The sequence below is a fragment of the Petromyzon marinus genome, chromosome 47, assembly GCF_048934315.1.
Source record: "Petromyzon marinus isolate PM22_M1 ecotype Great Lakes invasive population chromosome 47, UKy_Petmar_22M1.pri1.0, whole genome shotgun sequence".
NCBI classification, from domain to species: domain Eukaryota; kingdom Metazoa; phylum Chordata; class Hyperoartia; order Petromyzontiformes; family Petromyzontidae; genus Petromyzon; species Petromyzon marinus.
The window spans coordinates 2,287,359-2,293,358 of NC_133713.1; the positions used below are offsets into that span (position 1 = coordinate 2,287,359).

The 6,000-nt window shown below is 53.4% G+C and overlaps 1 protein-coding gene across 1 annotated transcript in view; it reads right to left on the minus strand.

Annotated features, from left to right (window-relative positions):
* Window positions 1-5,665, minus strand: part of ACHE (acetylcholinesterase (Yt blood group)) — a 59,112-nt gene extending 53,447 nt beyond the window's left edge. Inside the window, exon 1 of the mRNA XM_032972205.2 lies at window positions 5,567-5,665. The gene's annotated coding sequence lies outside the window, so the exon portion shown is untranslated. The remainder of the gene's footprint in view (window positions 1-5,566) is intronic.
* Window positions 5,666-6,000: the final 335 nt, after the last annotated feature.

Consider the following 6,000-nt stretch of genomic DNA (forward strand, 5'->3'; position numbering starts at 1 on the left):
CCACACACACACAGCCACATACAGACACACAAATCCACATACACACACACACACATCCACACACACACAGCCACATCCACACACACACACCCACATCCACACACACACCCACATCCACACACACAGCCACACCCACACACACACAGCCACATACACACACACAGCCACATACACACACACAGCCACATACACACACACATCCACACACACAGCCACATACAGCCACAAAAAAATACGCACTGCCACGATTCGCGTCGTAGCCGTGTGAGTACACCACATTATTGATTACAACCCACATTGTGTGTGTATGCACACACACGCAAGGTATACAGCCACACCAACATCCACACAGACACGGCCACATCCACATACACAAAGATCCCCCGTATAGCCTTAACAGAGTGTAGGATCAAGTGCTGCTAGCGAGCACCTATGAAGGCCGTCACGGCACACGAAGTGGTGGGTGGGGGGGATGTTGACAAACCGCTCCAGGTACGCCCACATACACAGCTACATACACACCACCCCGTACACATAAGCACGTACACACATTTACCCACCTATATAGTCTGAAGGAATTATTCGTGAATGAGAGACAAAGGCGGCCTGGCGTGCTGTTGACCACCCACCCCATCATCGGTTCGCCGTGCCGGCCTTCATAGGTGCTCGCAAACACCACTGTCCGCAACAGTCCGTTAAAGGTTATACGAGGGATATTTGTCTCTGTGTACATCTAGGTGCGTGTGTGTGTGTACGCTTATATGACGGTACAAGTGTAACAGTTACGTTCGTGTTATAGCAGTGTGTGAGTGTGCGCGCTTGCGGCCACGTGTACGTGCCGTGTGTGTGCGTACGCACAGAGCGGTGGGCGTAGTGGTTAGCGCACTGGGATTTTGCTCACGGCCAACGTCAGTGGCAGACTCCTCTCGTCTGAACTCAGCCCCACGTGAGTTCCTGGTACGGTGTGTAAACATTGGCGCTTGGAGAGACAAAGGCGGCCGGGCATGATCCTCACTCGCCAACACGATTTGTCCCAACACCCCTGTGGCTGGGCTGTACGCGGGATTACGCCTGGCCGCCTTTGTCTCCCCAGTGGTGATGTTAACACACCGCACCAGGTACGGAGTCGTTTACGGCTGAGTCGACCTAGGGCAGACTCTGGACCGGTTCACGTGTACAGGATATATTTACATATACATTGATAAATATTTATATATTTATGTATATACTTATTTATATATTCCCCACGCGTATTGGTCGTGAGCGGGAAATGAGCTCGTTCCTCTGTAGCGCAGTGTGCTAACCACTGCGCCACCGCTCCACACACACACCGAGTACTGTACACTTTAGCCCTGAGCCAACATTTCATATTTGCACAATCTAACCCAAAAACCTGTTATGGATATTGGTCGCGAAGACCGTCGACGTGTTAAAATGACACGCAGACAAACTCGGCAACGCACATCGCCTGGTATAGAAACAGAGACACAGAGACACGCGAACACACACAGACACAGGTCCATACACAGTTAGAGACACAGAGACACACGCAGGGAGACAGAGACATACAATAACACGGAGACACACAGGCACGGGAACACACACACACAGTTGGAGACACGGAGACACACGCAGGGAGACAGAGACACACAGGCACGGGAACACACACACACACACAGTTAGAGACACGGAGACACACGCAGGGAGACAGAGACACACAATAACATGGAGACACAGAGACACACAGGCACGGGAACACACACACAGTTAGAGACACACGCAGGGAGACAGAGACACAATAACACGGAGATACAGAGATACACAGGCACGGGAACACACACACAGTTACAGACACGGAGACACACGCAGGGAGACAGAGACACACAATAACACGGAGACACAGAGACACACAGGCACGGGGACACATCAGGGAGACAGAGACACACAATAACATGGAGACAGAGACACACAGGCACGGGAACACACACACACACAGAGACACGCGCAGGGAGACAGAGACACACAATAACATGGAGACACAGAGACACACAGGCACGGGGACACACACACAGTTAGAGACACACGCAGGGAGACAGAGACACAATAACACGGAGACACACAGGCACGGGGACACACACACAGTTAGAGACACACGCAGGGAGACAGAGACACACAGGCACGGGAACACACAGAGTTAGAGACACGGAGACACACGCAGGGAGACAGAGACACACAATAACATGGAGACACAGAGACACACAGGCACGGGAACACACACACAGTTAGAGACACACGCAGGGAGACAGAGACACACAATAACACGGAGACAGAGACACACAGGCACGGGAACACACACACAGTTAGAGACACACGCAGGGAGACAGAGACACACAATAACACGGAGACACACAGGCACGGGAACACACACAGTTAGAGACACGGAGACACACGCAGGGAGACAGAGACACACAATAACACGGAGACAGAGATACACAGGCACGGGAACACACACACAGTTAGAGACACGGAGACACACGCAGGGAGACAGAGACACACAGGCACGGGAACACACACACACAGTTAGAGACACGGAGACACACGCAGGGAGACAGAGACATACAGGCACGGGGACACAGTTAGGGACACGGAGACACATCAGGGAGACAGAGACACACAATAACATGGAGACACAGAGACACACAATAACATGGAGACACAGAGACACACAGGCATGGGAACACACACACAGTTAGAGACACGGAGACACACGCAGGGAGACACACAATAACATGGAGACACAGAGACACACAATAACATGGAGACACAGAGACACACAGGCACGGGAACACACACACACAGTTAGAGACACGGAGACACACGCAGGGAGACACACAATAACATGGAGACACGGAGACACACGCATGGAGACACACAATAACATGGAGACACAGAGACACACAGGCACGGGAACACACACACACAGTTAGAGACACGGAGACACGCAGGGAGACACACAATAACATGGAGACACAGAGACACACAATAACATGGAGACACAGAGACACACAGGCACGGGAACACACACACACAGTTAGAGACACGGAGACACACGCAGGGAGACACACAATAACATGGAGACACGGAGACACACGCATGGAGACACACAATAACATGGAGACACAGAGACACACAGGCACGGGAACACACACACAGAGACACGGAGACACGCAGGGAGACACACAATAACATGGAGACACACATCCACATAAAGAACAAGCAAACACGCGCGCACACACACAAACTCATCTGCACCAACACGCATGGTGGCATACACATTGCCAACATTACCAGATACATCCCCGTCTCGCCTTAACAAAGTCTTGGGGCAAGTGCTATTAGCGAGTAGCACCGATGAAGGCCGGAACGGAACATTCCGGGTTTGTTGGCCGACGTCGCCCCAGGCTGCCTCACACTCTCCTTAGAAGCGGTGTTTTCACATCACACTGCGTACTATTTTTTCGGCTGAGTCGACCTGGGGGAGTCCCATGACCAATTCAGATGTTCGCCGTGAGCGGGAATCCAACTCGGGTGGCCCGGTCCGTAGCGCTAACCACTGCGCCACCGCTCTCCACATACAAAGACAAAGACCTCCCTCGTAGCCTCAACAGACTGTTGGGGCAAGTGCTCCTAGCGAGTAGCGCCTATGAAGCCCTCCACGGCAAACGAAGGGGTGGGTGGCGAAAACCACGCCCGGTTGCCTTAGTCTCCCAAGTGGCGATGTTTAAACATCGCTCCTGATACTCGTTTGAGACTGAGTCGACCTAGAGTAGGCTTGGGACCCGTTCAAGTATTCGTAGCGCTAACCACTGCGCCACCGCTCCGCACGGTGGCACACTGACACAAGCACTGACAGAGCACATAGCGAGACACGATCACACACACACCGATATACAGACACCGATATATACACACACACACTCCGATACACACACACACCGATATACACACACTCCGATACACACACCGATAAAAGATCCCCCGTATAGCCTTAACAGACTGTTGGGGCAAGTTCTGTTAGCGAGCACCTATGAAGGCCAGCACGGCACACGAGGGGGTGGGTGGCCAACACCACGCCCGGCCGCCTTTGTCTCCCTAGCGGCGATGTTTACACATCCCTCCAGGTACTCATTTTGAGGCTGAGTCGACCTAGGGAAGGCCCAGGACCGGTTCAGATAATCGTCACAGGTGTTCGCCGTGAGCGGGAATCGGGTTCGTAGCGCAGCGCGCTAACCGCTACACTATCGCTCCCCACAACGCATATACACACAGACACTGGCACACACACACGCATATACACACAGACACACACACGCATACACACACTGGCAAACACGCACGCATAAACACTCAGACACTGGCACACACGCACGCATAGACGCACAGACACTGGCACACACGCACGCATATACACACAGACACCGGCACGCACGCATATACACATACACTAATACGCACGCATGCATAGACACACAGACACTAACACGCACGTATAGACACACAGACACTGGCACGCACAGACACACAGACACTGGTACACACGCACGCATAGACACACAGACACTGACACGCACGTATAGACACAGACACTGGCACACACGCATAGGCACACAGACACTGACACGCACGCATAGACACACAGACACTGACACGCACGCATTGACACACAGACACTGGTACACACGCACGCATAGACACAGACACTGACACACACGCACGTATAGACACACAGACACTGACACGCACGCATTGACACACAGACACTGACACGCACAAGCACGTATAGACACACAGACACTGGCACACACGCATGCATAGACACAGACACTGACACGCACGCATAGACACACAGACACTGGCACACACACACGCATATACAGACACTGGCACACACGCACGCATAGACGCACAGACACTGGCACACACGCAGGCATATACACACAGACACTGGCACACACGCACGCATAGACACACAGACACTGACACACACGCATATACACACAGGCACACACACATGCATATACACACAGACACTGGCACACACGCACGCATAGACACACAGACACTGACACACACGCATATACACACAGGCACACACACATGCATATACACACAGACACTGGCACACACGCACGCATAGACACATAGACACTGGCACACACGCACGCATAGACACACAGACACTGGCACACACGCACGCATAGACACACAGACACTGGCACACACGCACGCATAGACACACGCACTGGCGCACAAACTAAGACACACTGGTATAAAGATTCCACGAATACCTTCTGGTACACACACTGGTACACACATGCTGGCATACGCACACACAGTAACTACCACACTACCAACTACACGCAAACGCACTGACAACCACACTGGCACCCACACACGCACTGGCACCCACACTGGCACCCACACACGCACTGGCAGGCCACACACGGGCGCTGCCACCCACATCGCCACCCACAGGCACCCAGCACAGGCACCACCCCGCACGCACCTCGCCGCTGCTCGCCCCGTGTCGCCCCGCGCTCTGAGCCGAGCGCGATTTTGTTCCCGTGCACGAGCAGAGGCGAGATCTCGCGAGACTCACGGCGAGACCGGGGGAGGGCAGCACATACTCTCACACACACACAGGAACACACACACATGCATGTTCATAAACACACCCAAAGACAAAGATCCCCCTTATAGCCTCAATAGACTGTTGGGGCAAGTGCTGTTAGCACGGACCTATGAAGGCCGGCAAGGAATACGAGGGGGTGGGTGGCCAGCACCATGCCCGGCCGCCTTTGTCTCTCAAGTTGCGATGTTCACACATCGCAGCAGGTACCTTGGGGAAGCCCAGGACCGATTCAGATATTCGTCACTGGTCTTGACCGTGGACGGGAATCGAACTTGGGTCGCCAGGTTCAAATTGCAGCGCGCTAAACC